This window comes from Papio anubis, chromosome 17, assembly GCF_008728515.1.
Source record: "Papio anubis isolate 15944 chromosome 17, Panubis1.0, whole genome shotgun sequence".
NCBI classification, from domain to species: Eukaryota; Metazoa; Chordata; class Mammalia; order Primates; family Cercopithecidae; genus Papio; species Papio anubis.
Window position 1 is genome coordinate 54,805,789 of NC_044992.1, and position 20,701 is coordinate 54,826,489.

General features: G+C 48.6%; 1 protein-coding gene across 1 annotated transcript in view; it reads left to right on the plus strand.

The window, feature by feature from the left end:
- MRC2 (mannose receptor C type 2) overlaps positions 1-20,701 on the plus strand; it is a 62,751-nt gene that overhangs the window by 621 nt on the left and 41,429 nt on the right. The window lies entirely within an intron of this gene.

Here is a 20,701-nt window from a genome sequence, read left to right on the forward strand (position 1 = left end):
GCGCCCGGGGAGCCAGGGCTCTGTCCGGGAGTTCCCGGGCCCGGTCTCCTCGCTCTGCCCCAGGACTGATGCGTTAGGACGGCTTTCCAACTATCCGCGAGGGTTCGTTTCCCCCACCTTCCCCCCGCCCCCTGCATCTCGTGGGCGGTGATATTTTCTTTTCCACACTTAGTCTTCGAGGAGGCTTGTGGCGCGCGGCATCCGCCCCGTGTGAGCTCAGCAGCCCTGTGAGGAGGCTTCTGCCACCGGGACGCAGCGACAGGCTGGGCGCTGCCGTGCTGTGATGTTGCGTAGCGTGGGCAGCTCTGAGCACTCTGGTGGACCTCCAGAGGGGACAGATCTTGAGCGGCAAAAGAGCTGCTAAAGATTTAAAAACCCAACCAAAAGAAAACGAAACACAAATCAGAAAACCCTGAAACTGTGCCATTCTCTTCCTGCTCCTTATTCAGGGGTAACAGTGAAGTGTGGGGGCAGACAGATCCCGCGCCAAGAATCTGAGCATTAAAAGAAAAGATCCACTTCCTGGGGGAGTGGGGGTGGGGGCGTCTGGAGTGAACGCGGGAATCGCCCAGGAGGGTGGTGATTGCAGCCCCATTCCTGGCCCAGCTTGGTCCTGCTGGCTGTGTAATTGGGGGATGGGGACAGTCCGTGCAGTGTCTGCAGTTTTGTGCAAGGACCAGACAGCCCCCTGGAGAGTCTGGGGCCTCCAGCCTGGCCGGTGCTTGCTGGCTTGGCCTGGCGTGACGTAGGCACAAGACACGTATCTGCCAGATGGGAAAGGTGGGGGCCACGGTGACCCACATTCACACCAACCAGAGCCCCCGGGGCAGCTCTGCACCCACCTGGCATTGAATGTCGGACAGACAGAAACCAGGCCGGGTAACCCCCTAACCCACTGCAGGACGGCCTCAGGCAGTTCCCCTGCCTCCTCGCACTCCTGTCTTCCTCTGCTCCTCTGTGCAGGGCCTCAGGAGGCAGGCAGTGGGGAGGGTTGGAGAGGATGGCCGTTCCCAGAGCTCCAGAGCGCACTTTTAAAGCCAGGCCCTGGGAGAGAGTTGTGGCCAGAGTGCTGACTCGGCCTTTCCCCCTGGAGCTTTTCATAGAAAGGGCTGGAAGTGCCTGGTGAGAGGCCCGGTCAGGGAGGACAAGGACGCCTGGAGTGTCCCTTCTCCTCCTGGTCTCTGTGCCCGGCCCTCCCTGGGCTCTGTCCAGGGATGAGTAGCCTCAGAGGTCCCCTTCATGGTGGCACTGCATTGACCACACCCTGAGGAGGCTTGGATCTGGGTGGCAGGCAGTGTGAGGTCTTCCAGAAGCAGCTGAGCAGGAGGAGGATGGAGCTGCTGCAGGTTCCAGCTGTGCCCTCTGCCCAGAGAGCGCCTGCCCCTGCCCTGTCCAATTCCACTGGGCCCTCCCCTGGGAAGCCTGTTCAGAGCCTCTGGGCTGAAGTCCTTGCCCGAAGAGCTGGCAGCCCTTAGTACCTGGTGAATTACGTTGTCATTGGGAGGAATTCACCAGCACCAGGGACCAAATGGCCCCAGGAAATGCGTGTGGGTGGTAGGGTGTGGCAGGCCAGTGCTACTGGGGGTGAGGCTTATGCCAGGCAGGTCAGGGGCTGCATGTGGGAATTTCCTGACCACCATGGGGGGAGTCCTGTGTGCCCAGATCACGGGGCGGGGACAGCGAGGCGGCAGTGCCTTCATGGTGCGTGATGGTGGAATCCATCTTTTCTTCACCTTGGTGGAGTGGTCCACGGAGCCTGTCACTGGAAGAAGTCCTCTTTGTTGGTTGCCATATTACTGCATTTCTGGAGCATTCAGTTTGCTCAGCCTTGAGCCAAGTTCTTGGGGAGGAGGGAAGGTAGAGAAGAGTGTAAGATGCATCTTCTGGAAAAAATACCTTGTGGGAGAATGAAACGTGGAACAGTGAACTGCGTGGGGGGCAGGATGCCGTTGGTGGGATGCCTGCCTGCCCAGAGCCACGCCAAATGCTTCATGTGCAAGTTCCCATTTCATTCTGATAACAATCCAAGGAGATGGCTATTGGACCATTTTTGCAGTTGAGGAAATGAAAGCTAAGAGGGGTCTGATCATTTACATTGGTCACACACCTAGTAAGTGAAAGGCTGGAGTGTGGATGCTTCCTGTCTGGAGACTGGAGGCAGGAGAGACCATGTGGACCAAAGGGTGTCCAAGGCTGTCTGGAGAGAGGCAGGAAGGGGCCACCGGGCTGGGCTTTTCTGGGGATCATGTGGAAGCTTGCTGGCTGGGCCGAGGAGAAGGTTGGGTAAAAGAGGTGTCTGAGAGGCCAGAATGGGGAAGGGACCTGCACGCTGGCTGTGAGGAACCCCAGGGGACGCTTGGAGGTTTCCGAGCAGAGGAATAAGGGGCTAGTTGCAGGGAAAAGGGCTTCTAGGAGCTCCAGGGATCAAGTCTCAAGGTCATGGGGTGAGGAGACCTCAGGAAATCTTCCTGTGGTGAAGGTCACTGCTCCCTGAAGGACAGGGACAGAAGCATCGGGTGCTTGGGGCTCTGACCAGAGTCAGCCAGACCAGCTCCCCACGCTTCCGGCCCAGCTCCTGCTGAGTTGTGGGGTTCAGAAACTTCTTACTGTTCCCCCACGCAAAACTCACTTTTCCTTGCTCCAACCCTCTGGCTTTCTGTGAGCCATCAGGGCCCAGGAGGTGCCCACTGGAGCTGTGTCTGGTGCTGGGATCCTGGTTCTCTTCTGGGTTTGCCTGGGCAAGGTGAGGGTACGCGGAGGGGAGAAAGAACCCTGGGTTTGAGCCCCCGTTTTTCACACCAGAGAAATCCTGGCCTTCTGATGCACGCAGGGCACTGTGACTTGGCCCGATGAGATGATTTCAGAAGTGCCGTGCAATTCTCAGGCGGATATTCATTTGAGTTCCTCATCCATGTAAGCATCGAGGAGGAGTCCTGTTGCACTGTTCACACCCCCGGAGGGATGGAGCGATGGCATCCATGGCTGCGCTGTGCATGTGGTGGGTGCCGTGCCGGGTGCTGTGCTGGCAGCAGCTCTTGGATACCTCCTGTCTCTGAGCAGGTGTCACTCTTGCACACACCTGGCGTGAAAATGTTAAAGATGTTAAGGGATTCACTCAAGGCTGTGCCACCACACCACTAGAAGGTGGTACCAGTGAGGTTTGAACCCAGGAGTGGTTACGGAGCCTGAACGCTCCAGTACCATACAGCGTTTCCATCGCGTGAAGCACTGTCAGTGTGTGTGTGTTAGGAAAGCCTGGAAAATTCTGCCTTGTGGGTTCCCCCCGCCCCCATAACTCCAAGCCCTCTAGGACACCTCTCGATGTGTCCCACTGGGAGGACTCCTGAGGAGGAGGGTGGAGCGAGCAGCCCTCTGTCACATGTCAGTGGTCTGGGTGCCTGGGTTGCCCACTTCCTTGTGGGTCCAGGAGGCCTGGACCGAGCCGCCTTTAGTGTCCTCAGGATCTCTGAGGGACTCCCTCCAAGAAGTCATAGATAAGTGAGTGACTCAAGGTGCCCCAGCCTGGCATTCCAGCTTCCCTGAGGTCAAGGATTCACATGGTTGTTCATTCATTCATTCATTCATTCATTCATTCATTCAGTGGGTGTCTACTGAGCCCCTGCAGAGCTGAAGCAGAGATGGCATTGGCCTATACTTTATTTGAGACCTCCCCAGCATGTCTCTAGTGGGAGTCCCTGGACTTGGAGGGCCTGAGCACTGCTGATAGGAAGCATGTCTTCCTGTTTAGGCCTATGTGAGGTGGGAGGGGGCCGCTTTCCCACGCCTACGTCCTGTGAATCTGAGTGGGGTGGGCCAGTGGGGTGGTGATGCGCTCCTGGAGCTCACCCTGGGCCCTGAAGATCTGTCACTCCTTGGCTAGGGATTGTACCAGTAAACGGCAGCTGGATGAGGGCTGTTCAGTGGCACCTGTGACACTGGGGGACTGCCGGGGTCCACCAGCTGCAGCCCTTTAGGAAACAGATTGGGTTGACCCCTCAACTGCACACTGTGGCCCCTCGTGGAATTCTACCAGTTGGTTCCTTTCTTGCACTTCCCCCTGCCCTCCTGGCCCCCAGGCACCAGCCTCGTGGCTCTGCACTCTGGAAGCGCAGACCCTTCCACCTGCACTCTGCTCCCTTCAGCCTCCCCCTCCCCCGGTTTCTCTTTCTCCGACTGTGCATTCTGCTCTGGCTTTTGTTGGTAGCAGAAGGACCAACTTCTTCCTGGTTTTCTCGGCCCCCCATGCTTCTGCTCTGTTGTCCTGCCCCAGCCTTCTCCACCTCCAGGCCTCTGCCCACGCGCGATCCCTTTGCCTGGCGTGCCTCCCCTCCCCTCTTCTTTCCCACCTTCCAATGACCCTTCCTTCGAGACTCATGGATCCTGGGGAGGACACTGAGGGAGACTGGTCCCTGCCTCTTGGAATGACCTCAGCAGACGGGAGACAAGCACACAGACATGGCCCACAGTGACAGATCCCAGATCGGATGGGTGGCCTCTCTGTTTATCTCCTTCCCAGGGGCCACCTCGGGAGGACACATGTAGGGAACACTAGAGCCAGCCTGCCTTAGCCTTCCCCAGCCTTCCCTGAAGGCAGCCAGGTGCGGGGCTGAGAAGTGGCCCCTCCCCCTGTAGATGAGGCAGGAGTGTGGGCATGGTCCGCAGTGTATCCCCACCTCCGTCCTCTGGAAATGTAGATAGGGACAGGATAGGTGGGACCAGGATTGATGCCACTCACCAGCTATGTGACCTCAGTCAGAGACTCAAGTGTCTTCATTTATAAGATGGGAAAAATCAATACCTCTTGTAGAGGTATTATAGGAATTACATACAAATGAGATCCTGAATGTATGAGATCTGTGCCTGGTACACTACTGGGCACAGAATAATTCCTTGGCAAACAATACTCAATTATTGCTATTTTTATTAAGAGGAGAAAGGCTGGGTGAGGTGGCTCACACCTGTAATCCCAGCACTTTGGGAGGCCGAGGAAGGTGGATTGCTTGAGGTCAAGACCAGCCTGACCAACGTGGTGAAACCCCATCTCTACTGAAAATACAAAAATTGGCCGGGCATGGTGGCTCACGCCTGTAATCCCAGCACTTTGGGAGGCTGAGGTGGGCGGATCATGAGGTCAGGAGATCGAGATCATCCTGGCTAACATGGTGAAACCCCGTCTCTACTAAAAATACAAAAAATTAGCCAGGTGTGGTGGCGGGCGCCTGTAGTCCCAGCTACTCTGGAGGCTGAGGCAGCAGAATCGTTTGAACCCAGGAGGCAGAGGTTGCAGTGAGCCGAGATCATGCCACTGCACTGCAGCCTGGGCAACAGAGCAAGACTCTGTCTCAAAAAAAAAAAAAAAAAGAGAAAACGTGACTATGACTATCAGTTTCCCAAATATGATAAAACAGTCTTCAATATACAAAATCCTGCTGGACATGGTGGCCCATGCCTATAATCCCAGCAGTTTGGGAGGCTGAGGAGGGAAGATTGCTTGAGCCCAGGAGTTTAAGACCAGCTTGGGCAACATGATGAAACCCAGTCACTACAAAAAAAAAGAAAAAAAGAAAAAAATTAGCCGGGTGTCCTGGCTCATGCCTGTAGTCCCAGCTACTGGGGAGGCTGAGATGGGAGGATCGCTTGAGCACAGGAGGTTGAGGCTGTAGTAAGCCGTGATTGCATCATCGCATTCCAGCCTGGGTGACAGAATGAGACCCTGTCTCAAAAAAAAAAAAAAAAATCCTAACTGCAACTGTTACCAGAAAGGGGGTCCAATCCAGACCCCAAGAGAGGGAACTCATGCAAGAAGAATTTGAGGTGAATCCATAGGGAAAAGTGAAAGTAGGCTTATTAGGAAAGGAAAGGAATAAAGAATGGCTACTCCATAGGCAGAGAAGTAGCATGACGGCTCAGCTGCTTATACAATTGTTACTTCTTGATGATATGCTAAACAAGGGGTGGATTATTCATGAGTTTTCTGGGAAAGGGGTGGGCAATTCCCAGAACTAAGGGAGTCCTCTCTTTTTTAGACCCTATAAGGTAACTTCTTGACATTGCCATGGCATTTGTAAACTGTCATGGCACTGATAGGAGTATCTTTTAGCATGCCAATGCATTATAATTAGCGTATAAAAAATGGGCAGTGAGGATGACTAGAGGTCACTTTTTTTTTTGAGACGGAGTCTCACTCTGTTGCCCAGGCTGCAGTGCCATGGCATGATCTTGGCTCACTGCAACCTCCTATTTTTTTTTTTTCTTTTTCTTTTTTTTTTTTTTGAGACAGGGTTTCACTCTGTCACCCAGGCTGGAGTGCAATGGTACCACCTCGGCTCACTGCAACGTCTGCCTCCCAGGTTCAAGCAATTCTCCTGCCTCAGCCTCCCAAGTAGCTGGGACTATAGGCACGTGCCACCACACCTGGCTAATTTTTGTACTTTTAGTAGAGATGGGATTTTACCATGTTGACCAGACTGGTCTTGAACTCCTGACCTCATAATCTGCCCACCCCAGCCTCCCAAAGTGCTGGGATTACAGGTGTGAGCCACCATGCCCGGCTCAGAGGTCACTTTTGTCACCTCTTAGTTTTGGTGGGATTTGGGTGACTTCTATTCTGCATGCTGTTTTTTCGGCAAGGTCTTTGTGACCTGTGTCTTGTGCTGACCTCCTATGTCATCCTGTGCCTTAGAATGCCTAACCTCTTGGGAATGCAGCCCAGGAGTTCCCAGCCTCATTTTACCCAGCCCCTATTAAAGATGGAGTTGCTCTGGTTCAAACACCTCTGACACAACTTTTTTTTTTTTTTTTTTTTTTAGACAGTCTCCCTCTGTCATCCAGGCTGGAGTGCAGTGGCACGATCTTGGCTCACTACAACTTCTGCCTCCTGAGTTCAAGCGATTCTCTTGCCTCAGCTTCCCGAAGTGCACCACCATGCCCAGCCCCATTTTATTTTTTTAAATTGAAGCAGGTCTAAACCCGTGACTTCATTATTACTCTTTTTTTCTTTTTCTTTTTCAGAAATAGCCTCAGTGAGAGGCATTACTTCTTCGTGACACTTTGCTAACTACTGTAAGTGCCAAAAAGTAATCGTAGTTTTTCTGAAAGTAAATTGAGACACCAAAGAAAAAAAAATCCCATCCTCAACAGTCCTATCCCCCCAAAACCCCTCAATTTGTTGCCATCCTCTTTATCACCTTCCTCTTCATCCTTACACTTCTCTATTTAATCTTCACTTAGGGAAGGATAAGGAACTTCCTGGGACTCTGGAATAAAACCAAGACAGACTAGGGAACACTGGGGTGGTTGGGCATACCTCTCCCCTTTTTGCCTCTAGTTGCCTTTAGCCTACTGTCTAAGGGACTGCCCCCAAGGGTCATACTAATGAGGCTCCCTAATTACTAAATTAAGTGACCTTTCTTAGGCCTCACCTTGCAGCATGGATGCTGTTCATTAGCCTCAATTGTAAGAATGGGCCAGGCGTAGTGGCTCATGCCTATTATCCCAGTGCTTTTGGAGGCCAAGGGAGGAGAGATTGCTTGAGGCCAGGAGTTGGAGACCAGCCAGGGCAACATAGCAAGACCCCATGTCTACAATTTTTTTTTTTTTTTTTTAAATTAGCTGGGCACAGTGGTGCGTGCCTGTAGTCTCAGCTACTCAGGAGGCTGAGGCAGGAAGATTACTTGAGCCCAGGAGTTGGAGGCTGCAGTGAGCTATGATTGCACCACTGCACAACCTGGACAACACAGTGAGACCCTATCTCAAAAAAAGGAAAGTAAAAATGCATGCTCAGTGGAAAACATTCAAACCATACGCAAGTAAGTGCGAAAAAATGTGAAGTCCACTCCCCTACACTGATCACACCCTAGCACAAGCCAGTCTACCACTAGCAGATTCTATGGGTAATCTTCCCAACCAAGATTCCCCAGTGAAGATTAGTAGTAGTTCATTGGGTAATCTTCTGATTTTTTATGCATATGCACACACGTAAATACTCCTTTTACCCAAATAGGCCCATATTTTAAAATCTTCTGCAAAATAATTTTTATGTGTTCTTAGAGATCTTGCCATAGCCGTCTACAGAGCTGCCTCATTCTTATTAACGTGCTCAATATTTCATTGTTAGGATGTACTTGGTTCAAACAAAACAAAATTGCTTCCCTACAATGGACTGTTTTCTGGGTTTTTTGTTGTTGTTGTTGTTTGTTTTTTTGTTTGTTTGTTTTGTTAGACGGAGTCTCACTCTGTCGTCCAAGCTGGAGTGCAGTGGCGCAATCTCCGCTCACTGCAAGCCCCGCCTCCCGGGTTCACGCCTTTCTCCTGCCTCAGCCTCCCGAGTAGCTGGAACTACAGGCGCCCGCCACCACGCCCGGCTAATTTTGTTTTTGTATTTTTAGTACAGACGGGGTTTCACCGTGTTAGCCAGGATGGTCTCAATCTCCTGACCTCTGATCCACCCTTGGCCTCCCAAAGTGCTGGAATTACAGGTGTGAGCCACCGTGCCCGGCCTGTTGTTGTTTTTTAATTAAAGACAGAGTCTCGCTATGTTGCCCAGACCTGGCCTTGAACTGGGCTCATGAGATTCTTCTGCCTTGGCCTCCCAAAGTGCTGGGATTACAGGCACAAACCACTGCACCTGGACCGATGGACACTTTTGAAAACTCTCTTCCCTCGGCCTTTGTGATATAATTTACATCCACAGTTTCCTCCCTCAGGGTCTTCCCCTCCACCCTCAGTCCAGAGCTGGCATTGCTGCCATGTTAGTGCTGCTAAGGGACAGCTTGAATCAATGTAAACTTTCTGAATTTAGAATTCCCGCCAGGCACGGTGACTCATGCCTATAATCCCAGCACTGTGGGAGGCCAAGGCAGGCGGATCACCTGAAGTCAGGAGTTCAAGACTAGCCTGGCGAACATGGTAACCCGTCTCCATTAAAAATACAAAAATACAAAATGGTGAAACCCCGTCTCTACTAACAATACAAAAATTAGCCAGGTGTGGTGGTGCGTGCTTGTAATCGCAGCACTTTGGGAGGCTGAGGCGGGTGGATCACTTGAGGCCAGGGGTTCAAGACTAGTCTGGCCAACATGGTGAAACCCGGTCTCTCCTAAAAATACAAAAATTAGCCGGGCATGGTGGTGCATGCCTGTAATCCCAGCAGCTCGGGAGGCTGAGGCAGGAGAATAACTTGAACCCGGGAGGTGGAGGTTGCAGTGAGCTGAGATCATGCCATTGCACCAGCCTTGGTAACAGAGCAAGATTCTGTCTCAAAAAAAAAAAAAAAGAGAAAAGAAAAAGAATTCCTGGCCTTCCATGGTCAGGTTCTCAGTGCTTGTGCAAGCCAAGCTGAGCTCCTTGCCATTACCCATAGCTCTCAGTACTGCCCAACTGGGACTCTGCTCAGGCTTTTTTTCCTGCCAGGAGCACCAGCTTCCCAGGGGGCTGTCTCTGAGTCCCAGTTCACACCTGTGGCCTTCTGGTTGCCCTCAGCTGGAAGGAGCCTTTCTTTCCACAGCTGTTCTAGCATTTTACTGCTGTCGTCCCTCAAACACCTCCAGAGCAGGGCCTTTTTGTTGCTGCACAGGTTCCTGCACAGTACCTTGGCCACGGTGGCATTTGTTTTTGTTTGTTTGCTTGTTTGTTTGAAACGGGGTCTTGCTGTGTTGCCCAGGCTGGAGTGCAGTGGCACTCACGGGAGACTCAACCTCCTGGGCTCAAGCAATTCTTCTGCCTTAGCTTCCCAAGTAGCTGGGACGACAGGCGGTGCCACCACTCTATTTTGTTGCTACTATTTTAGTAGGGGGTCTTCCTATGTTGCCCAGGCTGGTCTCGACCTCCTGGGCTCAAGGGCTCCTCCTGCCCCAGCCTCCCAATCCCAAGGTATTGGGATTACAGGTGTGAGCAGCTTCGAGGTTGGCATTTGGTATTATTTAGTAAATATTTGTTGAAAATGAAAAAAGAAAGCAGACAAGTGTTCCAAAGAACTTTTTTTTTTTTTTTTTTTTTTTTTTTTTTATGGTAAGGCAATAAGAGTTACCCTTCTAGAATTTTACATGATGTCATGGTCATGAAAAACATATGGTTTTGAATTAAAATAAAAAAAAGTCGTCCAATGTACTAGAAAAAAATTCCAGAAGTGGATTTAAACTGTTATAAGAACTTAATGTGAGACACACCAGAAAAAACACACTAATAGGAAAAGGAATTTTTACTTTTAAATGTTATGAGCACGGCCGGGCACAGTGGCTCACGCCTGTAATCCCAGCACTTTGGGAGGCCAAGGTGGGCAGATCACGAGGTCAGGAGTTCAAGACCAGCCTGGACAACATGGTGAAACCCTGTCTCTACTAAAAATACAAAAATTAGCTGGGCATGGTGGCATGTGCCTGTAATCCCAGCTACTTAGGAGGCTGAGGTAGGAGTATTGCTTGAACCTGGGAGGTAGAGGTTGCAGTCAGCCGAGGTGGTGCCATTGCACTCCAGCCTGTGTGACAGAGTAAAACCTTGTCTCAAAAAGAAAAGAAAAGAAAAGAAAAAAATTAGCCAGGGGTGGCGGTGGGCACCTGTAATCCCAGCTACTTGGGAGGTTGAGGCTGGTCTTGAACTCTTAACCCCAGAGGCAGAGGTTGCAGTGAGCTGAGATCGTGCCACTGCACTCCAGCCTCCATGAAAAAGTGAGAAGGCTCTCTTTGTCTCAAAAGCAAAATAAAACAAAAACAAATGTTATGAGGACATCTGGATTACAATTAGAAACTTTAATTTCAGTTTATAGTTGATCACACTTGAGGAAATTCAGATAGCAAGCTTTCACATAGAAAGTGCAAGGATTGGGCCGGGCGCAGTGGCTCATGCCTGTAATCCCAGCACTTTGGGAGACTGAGGCAGGCGGATCACCTGAGGCCAGGAATTTGAGATCATCCTGGCCAACACGGTGAAACCCCATCTCTACTAAAAATACAAAAAGGAGCCGGGCGTGGTGGCGCATGCCTGTAATCCCAGCTACTTGGGCGGGGCAGAGTGGGGGGTGCTGAGGCAGGAGAATCACTTGAACCCGTGAGGCAGAGGTTGTGGTGAGCTGAGATTGTGCCACTGCACTCCAGCTTAGGCAACAGAGTGAGACTTTGTCTCAAATAAATAAATAAACAAAGTGCAAAGATCACTAGAAATGAGGGAAATTAGCTTTCTTTAACTACTTAAACTAGCAAAAACAGAAAAGCAAGTATTGGCAGAGCTTAAGCAATGCTACCGCCTAAGCCGCCTGAGTTGGGACTATATGCTTGAGCCACAGCCTTTAGTAGCAAAACAAATTGGAAACCACATGATGGATGATTTACATAACTTTAAGTGACAAATACATGGCTAATGATTCTTTTTTTTCTTTTTTCTTTTTTTTTTTTTTTGAGACGGAGTCTCGCTCTGTCGCCCAGGCTGGAGTGCAGTGGCGCGATCTCGGCTCACTGCAAGCTCCGCCTCCCGGGTTCACACCATTCTCCTGCCTCAGCCTCCCTGGTAGCTGGGACTACAGGCGCCCACCGCCAAGCCTGGCTAATTTTTTTTTTTTAGTAGAGTTGTGGTTTCACTGTGTTAGCCAGGATGGTCTTGATCTCCTGACCTCATGATCCGCCTGCCTCAGCCTCCCAAAGTGCTGGGATTACAGGCGTGAGCCACCATGCCTGGCCTAATTTTCTTTTTCCTTTTTTTTTTTTTTTTTTTAAATAGCAACAAGGTCTTGCTAATTTTTGTATTTTTAGTAGAGCCGGAGTTTCACAATGTTGCCCAGGCTGGTCTCAAACTCCTGGCCTCAAGTAATCCACCTCAGCCTCTCAAAGTGCTGGAGTTACAGGCGTAAGTCACCGTGCCTGGCCTGTAGGTGCAATTTTTAAGTTCATTAAGAGAAAGATGAGCTGGGGGCGATGGCTCATGCCTGTAATCTCAGCACTTTGGGAGGCCGAGGTGGGTGGATCCGGAAGGTGGAGGGTGCAGTGAGCTGAGATGGCGCCATTGCACTCCAGCCTGGGCAACAGACCGAGACTTCGTCTCAAAAGAAAAAAAAAGGAAAGAAAGATGGAGGCAATCGACTGCTCTAAAACCTTAGACCTAGGAACAGGAACCTGTCTGACAGTGGGGAGAATGACTCCCAGACAAACTAGCCTGGCTGAATGGAAAGACTCAAGAGGAAGCAGCTTTGCAGTCATCTTGGTCCCCAAGGAAAGGGGATTTTGGTATTACCCCATAAAAACTTCACCTCATTCCTGAAGGGTCTAAGTATGTAAGGGCATTGATGATTTGCAAACAGCTTGGAAGCACTGTTTATAATAGCAAAAACAAAAAACCTACTTGGAAAGAAATATGGATAAATTATAGAGTAGACACAATGAAATGTAACACAGTAGTGAAGGAATGGACCCCAGCTATTTGCAACAACATGGGTGAATATTAGAGACATAATGTTGAGTGGGGAGAAAAGGTCCTAGAGGACTGCATATGGTACAATACTCTCTCAAACCACGGGAAAAACTGAAAAAATAATACAGTGGGCACCCATATACTCTTCACCTAGAAGCACCACTTGTTAACATTTTGCCACATTTGCTTACCTCACTCTGTGTGTGTGTGTGTGTGTTGGGTCTGTTTGGTGAAACTTTAAAAGTTAGTTGTAGACATGACATTTCACACCTAAATACTTGTAACAACTAAAAGACATGCTACTATGTAACCATAATATCTACTCACACCCAAGAAATAGAGCCGATGCAAATTTTTTTCTCATATACAGTCCAGTCCATGTTCGGATTTCTCCATTTGTCCCAATAATGTCCTTTATAGCTGTGTGGTTTTTTTTGTTTTTTTTTTTTTTTGAGATAGAGTCTCGCTCTGTCGCCCAGGCTGGAGTGCAGTGGCGCGATCTCGGCTCACTGCAAGCTCCACCTCCCAGGTTCCCGCCATTCTCCTGCCTCAGCCTCCCAAGTAGCTGGAACTACAGGCACCCGCCACCATGCCTGGCTAATTTTTTGTATTTTTTTTAGTGGAGACGGGGTTTCACGTGTTAGCCAGGATGGTCTCGATCTCCTGACTTTGTGATCCGCCCGCCTCGGCCTCCCAAAGTACTGGGATTACAGGCGTGAGCCACCGTGCCTGGCCTATAGCTGTTTTAAAATTCAGGATTCAATTAGGTATCATGTCTCTTTAATCTCCCTTAATCTAGAATAGTTGCTTGGCCTTGTTGTCTTTTATGGCAATGCATTTTTGAGGATCCCAGGCCAGTTGTTTTGTAAAACGTCCCACAGTCTAAATTTGTCTGATTGTTTACTCGTTCCTGGATTCATATTAAACGTTTTTGGAAAGGGAATTCATGGGTGATGTTGTGTCCTTCCATTCCATCACACCAATGTCAGTTTGTTCCCTTACGCTAACTTTGACCATTTGTTTCAGCTGGTGTCTACCAGATCTCTCCACTAAAAAAGTACCCTTTCCCTTTTTCTGAGACGAAGTCTCACTCTGTCACCCAGGCTGGACTGCAGCAGTGCGATCTCGGCTCACTGCAACCTCCACCTCCCACGTTCAAGCAATTATTCTGCCTCATCCTCCCAAGTAGCTGGGATTACAGGTGCCTGCCACCATGCCTGGCTAATTTTTGTATTTTTAGTAGAGACGGAGTTCCACTATGTTGGCCAGGCGGGTTGCGAACCCCTGAGCTCAAGTGATCCACCTGCCTCGGCCTGCTAAAGTGCTGAGATTACATGCGTGAACCACCGCGCCTGGCCTCCCCTTTGTATTTAGCAGATAACCTAAGGAATTTTAACCATAGTCTTAAAAAAGAAAAGTTGTTCATAGTAGCCTTATTCATAATAGCCAAAAACTAAAAACTAGTGCCAAACTGAAAACCACCCAAATGCCCACCAACAATAGAATGAATTGTGGCAGCTTCACAAAATTGAATATTAGCGATGAGAATGAACAAGTTCCAGTTGCATGCCACAGCATGGATGGAGTTCACAAACTGAGCCAGACGCTACTTCATACCGTATGACCCAATGTATAGAAAACACCAAAATAGCCAGGCGCAGTTGCTCACGCCTGTAATCCCAGCACTTTGGGAGGCCAAGGCAGGTGGATCACCTGAGGTCAGGAGTTCGAGACCAGCCTGGCCAGCGTGATGAAACCCCGTCTCTACTAAAAATATAAAAATTAGCTGGGCATGGTGGCAGGTGCCTGTAATCTCACGTTACTGAGGAAACTGAGGCAAGAGAATCACTTGAACCTGGGAAGTGGAGGTTGCAGTGAACTGAGATCACGCTATTGTACTCCAGCTGGGTGACAAGAGTGAAACTCCATCTAAAAAAAAAAAAAAACACCAAAATAAAAGGTACAACGCATCAGTGCTGTTTGTAGTCAGAAGAGTGGTTACCTTTAGTGTGGGAGAAGGGTACTCAGTGACCAGTGAGGGTTTCAAATAAAATTTAAAAAGAACAACAAACAGGGAAGGGATCTGTAACAAACATGGCAACTAGCTCATATAAAACCATGAGAAAAACACAGGAACCTGCAATAGTTTTAAGGCAATTATGGTCAAAATAGATAAGACTGTAAAAGATCTGAACAGAGTTCACCAAGAGGAAATGCCTGTGTCTAATAAGCCAATGGAAAATGTTTAAAATCACTAGCAAAACAATTTCACCTCTCACAACAGTGCCAGGAAAGATTGACATAATAATATGTTAAACATAACATTAGAATTAGGAAATTATGTTTGTAAGTAAAAGTAATAGCTAGGAAATGATGAAATGAAACGTAGTATCATGGAATAATATACAATCATTAAGGTGATTTTTACGAATATTTTTAAGGACAGAAAAATCCCTTTGCTGAAATATTAAGTGAAAAAAGATCCAAAAATGTTTGCGTGTGGATATGTGCATGTATATTTATGTTTATATACGTGTATTACATGTGTGTATATATATGAATGGAAATATTTTGGATGTATAGATAAAATTGGTAGAAAAATCACAGCAAAATTAAAAGAGATTCTTTTACGTACTATGCTATATACTACATAATATATTATTTAACAGGGGTGATTGTAGATGAAATTTTTCTGTTTTAAACATGTCTGGAGGCTGGGTGTGGTGACTCCTGTCTGTAATCCCAGCACTTTGGGAGGCTGAGGAAAGTGGATCACTTGAGGTCAGGAGTTTGAGACCAGCCTGGCCAACATGGCGAAACCCCATCTCTTCTAAAAATACAAAAATTAGCCAGGTGTGGTGATGGGCACCTGTAATCCCAGCTATTCAAGAGGCTGAGGCAGGAGAACTGCTTGAACCCAGAAGATGGAGGTTGCAGTGGGCTGAGATTGTGCCAGTGTTCTCCACCCTGGACAACAGAGAAAGACTTCATCTGGAAAAATAAAAAAAAAAAACATGTCTGGAGCATGGATGCCATGGCTTCACACCTGTAATCCCAGCACTTTGGGATGCCAGGAGTTGAAGACCACTTTGGGCAACATAGCAAGACCCCATCTTTACAAAAAGTAAAAGTAAAAAATAAACATGTTGGTATCTTGGGCCATGGAGTGGCAATGGGCATCTTTTGCCTGTGATCAGTCACGTGATCCCAGCAGCACTCACGTCCTGTTCCCAGTACCCTCCTGTCATTGGTCCAAGGATGAGCATGTGACTCCTCACAGCCAGTCAGAGCCTCCCTGGGAGGGTAAAGGGGCCTCTGGTGGTGGTTTCCAGCACAGCCCGCAGATCCTCCTTTGGGACTTAGGCCAGGGCGTAGGACTCCTCCCCGCTTGTGCTTGCGGGCGAGGATCAGCCTCCGAGATTCTGCGAGAGACTCTCAAGGGGCACCAGCTGGAGCTGGTTCTGTGTCTGCAGGGAACCACCTGGTGCTGTCTGCATTAATAGCCCGCTATCGCGAGTTTTCTCCTCTTTATCTTTATGACTTAGCCAAGTGTTCACAGAAGAGGCAGGGGTGGAGGGTTCAAATGCTGTCGTACACGTTTGCTTTTCGAAAAACAACGGGACACAAAATTCTATGAACATGAAATGACAGTACCTGGTAAGTGACCCGAATGCAACTCTGAAGGGTGCCAGTAAGTTAGGGAATTGGCCTTTGGAAGGCTTCCTTCTTTTTAGAAACTATAATGTTTCCATATAATGTTGTTTGTGCAACAAATGAGAAATGGGAGACCCCATTATCATTTATTGATAGTAAATTTACATAAAGTAAGTAAATTTACATTTACGTAAAGTAAGCCAGGGTCAGCATCAGATAATTCCATATAGCCCATATTTTAAACCTTCACATTCCTGCATTTCACAGATAAGGAAATTGAGCCCGAGAGGCTAAGAGACAGGATCACATGAGCAAGGAATGCCAGGTCTGGTTCCTTTGAATGGTCCTCTAGAAACATTATATACATTCCTCTCAAAAATATATATATTATATATATACACACATATATATAATGTGTGTGTATATATACACTATTATACATGTGTGTATATATAATATATATATATATTATTTTTTTTGAGACGGAGTCTTGCTCTGTCACCCAGGCTGGAGATATTATTTATATACACACTATATATATTTTATATATATAATATGTGTGTGTGTATATATATATTATATATATATTTTTGAGATGGAGTCTTGCTCTGCTGCCCAGGCTGGAGTGCAGTGGCATGATCTTGGCTCACTGCAGCCTCAATCTTCTGGGCTCAAGCAATCCTCCCATCTCAGACTCCTGAGTAAGCAGGACCACAGGTGTGCACCACCAACAGCAGCAAATTTTTTTTTTTCTGTATTTTATGTAGAGATGGGGTTTTGCCATGTTGCCCATACTGGTCGCAAACTCCTGAGCTCAAGCAATCCACCTGCCTCGGCCTCCCAAAGTGCTGGGATTACAGGCGTGAGCCACCGCACCCAGCTTTCGCTGTATCAAACTTTATAGAGATGCTTTCATGTTGTTTCATAATGTTCTTTTTTCATTCAGCAATATGTCATCAATGTATTTCTGCCCAACACTTCCGTTGGCTACATAGGATTCTGTTGTGTGAATGAACCATAACTTATCCCCTATTGGACATTTAGGTCATTCCTCTGTCCCTCTCTCTTTTTTTTAAGAGACAGGGTCTCATTATGTTGCCCAGGCTGGTCTTGAACTCTTGGGCTCAAGCAATCCTCCCGCCTCAGCCCCAAAGTTCTGGGTTTATAGATGCGATGAAACTATGCTGGGCAGGCCATTTCTCATTTTCACTGATAGAAGTGTCACTGTGTGCATCGTAGCACACAGACTCCTTGCTCAGACCTGAAGTCTAATGTGGATCCCTGTGAGGGTGAAAAGGTGGCTTTTGACCTATGCCAACTTGATGCCTCTGAAGGTACCCACTTCTTCGTTGTCAGCAGTGTCTCCCCCTTGGCACCAGGATCGGGTGGTTGGTCTTACCCATCTAAAGGCTCTCCCAGAAGGATCTTGTTTGGTTTACTCCTTTGCTCATCCTCTCCAAATGTGCTGGGTTTAGTGTCCAACTCTGCATATATGAGTTCAAGTCCCGCAGGGTTATGTTTGAAACAAAGGACAGATGCACACATATATCCTCCATCTCTTTTTAATTACCAAATACATTAATTGTAGAAAATACGAAGAGAAGAAAATAAAAATCAACAGCGATCTCATAAGTCAGTCATAACCACTATTAACACCTGGGTATGTACAGTTCTTCTGGAACCCTGGTGTACCCCAGAATTGCTTGGGACTCTTGTTTGCAATCTAGATATTCCGTCACTCCAAGATTCTAGTTCAGTAGACCTGCTCTAGGGCCCACATACTGGCATTGTCAATAAGCTCCCCAGGCGATTTCGACACCCACCTTTAAGAACAAGAATGCAAAAGCATCTTTCTAGACATTACTTGATTTAAAAGAAAATAAAAATGAAGCTATACTATATATTCATTTTTGCTTTTTTTTTTTTTTTGAGACAGAGTCTTGTTCTATTGCCCATGCTGGGGTGTAGTGGCGTGATCTCAGCTCACTGCAATCTCCACCTCCTGGGTTCAAGTGATTCTCCTGCCTCAGCCTCCTGAGTAGCTGGCGTTACAGGCGCATGCCACCATGCCTGGCTGATTTTTTGTCTTTTTGGTAGAGAAGAGGTTTCACTATGTTTGTCAGGCTGGTCTCGAACTCCTGACCTCAGATGATCCACCCGCCTCAGCCTCCCAAAGTGTTTCTGTGTCTAAATACTCTTTATATGTTTCTGTTGTGTGCATAGTATTCCATTAGATGAATACATTTCCATTTACTTAGTCAACACTAGATTGTTGGACATTAGTTGCTCCCCCATCGTTGCTCTTATAAATAATGCTGTGTAGCTAAATCTTTGTATACATTCTTAATTCTTTCCTTAAGTTAAATTCCTAGGAAATGAAATCTGGGGTCAAAGTGTTCGTTCTTTTGAAGGTTTTTGATAGATGCTGCCAATTTTTCCAGCAAAAAGGTTGCCCCACTGGGGCGACTACACCCATGAGCCCCCTTTGTGAGGAGCCGTAAGGTGAGACCATCCCATCCATGATCTCAGCCAGCCCTGCCAACCACCCTGTGGGCAGTACAAGGTGCCTGCTCAGCGTACCTGCTCAGCGTACCTGCTCAGTGTACCTGCTCAGTGCTCAGTAGTTGGTCTATGCAGTGGACATGAGGAGTGTTTTCTCCACTGACCAGAGGAGGACACCGAGAGTGCAGGGGTCAATGACTTGCTCAGGAACCGAGACTCAAACCCAGCTTTGAATCTAGAGCCTGAGTTCTCTTCACAACCCCATTAATTTTTTATTGATATTAGAGAGGGAAGAACAGGCCGGGCATGGTGGCTCACGCCTGTAATCCCAGCACTTTGAGAGGCCCAGGTGGGCGGATCACTTGAGGTCAGGAGTTCGAGACCAGCCTGGCCAACACGGTGAAACCGCGTCTCTACTAAAAATACAAAAATTAGCTGGGTGTGATGGCACACGCCTGTAATCCCAGCTACTCGGGAGGCTGCGACAGGAGAATCGCTTGAACCCGGGAGGTGGAGGTTGCGTGACTGCGTGAGGGTCCTAGCGAGGGTCCCAGGCCAACTCCTCCTGTCCCAGTGTCTGCCAGGCCAAGGGGTGTGGACGGTGCCCCACCTCTTTCCACACTTTCCCTTCCAGCTGTGTTGCGAGTGACCTCGTTTTCCCTTTACAGCTGCCCTTGGAGTTTATTTCTGCAGAACCAGAATGTGGCTGAAAGAGCACACACCCGATCTGCCCTGGCCCTTCCAGAGAGCCCGTACTTTTCCCTGACACACCCTCCTCTTCTCCTTGCATCTCCCTCCTGGGAGACCTGAGGAGGGGTCCAGAGTTCAAAGACAGCAACAAATGGTGGTTGCAAGGGATTGGGCACCCATGGGAATTGGGGTCGGGAGAGGACTTTGCATCTGGACCGTGGGTTTATTTTTCTTTTAATTCTTGTGAAGAGCTGGAGTCCTTGGCCGTATTTCCTCTTATCGTTTCTTCTTATCCAGATTACACTGTCTGCTAAGCCTGGTTCCCAGGCTCTCTGCTGTGAAATACAAATAGATTCTTGAGCTCACTGCCCAAAACTGGGCAGAGGCTCTTGCTTAAATATCAAAAGCAGTAATGGCCTTCCATTACTCCGTGCTCCCCAGGTACAGAGGGACAGGAAGCCTTCTCTCCCTTTGTCTTCCCAGAAACCCATGAGACAGGTCTTATTCATGTCCTTCCCAAATCGAGGCTCGTGGAAATGAGGCAGCCAATCCCAGGGCACAAGCATCCAAGCAGAGGTGTGAACCTGGGTAGGTCCAGATTCTAGAGCTGCCCTCCCAAACCCTCCACCATGGTGCCTCCTGGAGGTGGGGGCAAGGCCTGGCTGATCTGTCATCGCAGAAGTTGGCAAGTGTTTAATCTTTGGCTAGAATTTTAAAGGGAGATCTTGAAGGTTCCCAAGCAAGAACGATTCTAAACTCACTTGACTTTTTTTTTTTTTTTTTTTTTTTGAGACGGAGTCTCGCTCTGTCGCCCAGGCTGGAGTGCAGTGGCCGGATCTCAGCTCACTGCAAGCTCCGCCTCCCAGGTTTACGCCATTCTCCTGCTTCAGCCTCCCGAGTAGCTGGGACTACAGGCGTCCGCCACCTCGCCCGGCTAGTTTTTTTGTATTTTTTAGTAGAGACGGGGTTTCACCGTGTTCGCCAGGATGGTCTCGATCTCCTGACCTCGTGATCCGCCCGCCTCGGCCTCCCAAAGTGCTGGGATTACAGGCTTGAGCCACCGCGCCTGGCCTAAACTCACTTGACTTTAAAGAGTGCCATTTGGGTGTGGTGGCTCATGCCTGTAATCCCAGCACTTTGGGAGGCCAAGGTGGGTGGATCACCTGAGGTCAGGAGTTCAAGACCAATCTGGCCAACGTGGCAAAACCCTGTCTCTACTAAAAGTACAAAAATTAGCCGGACATGGTGGTAGACGCCTGTAATCCCAGCTACTTGGGTGACTGAGGCAGGAGAATCCCTTGAACCCAGGAGGTGGAGGTTGCAGTGAGCCGAAATTTCATCACTGCAATCCAGCCTGGGCAACAGAGAGAGACTCTGTCTCAAAAAGAGTGCTGTGCTTTGCTTTTAGAACCAAACAAGTGATCCTTGAATGTTGCCATGTCAGGAGGGCAGGGAATCG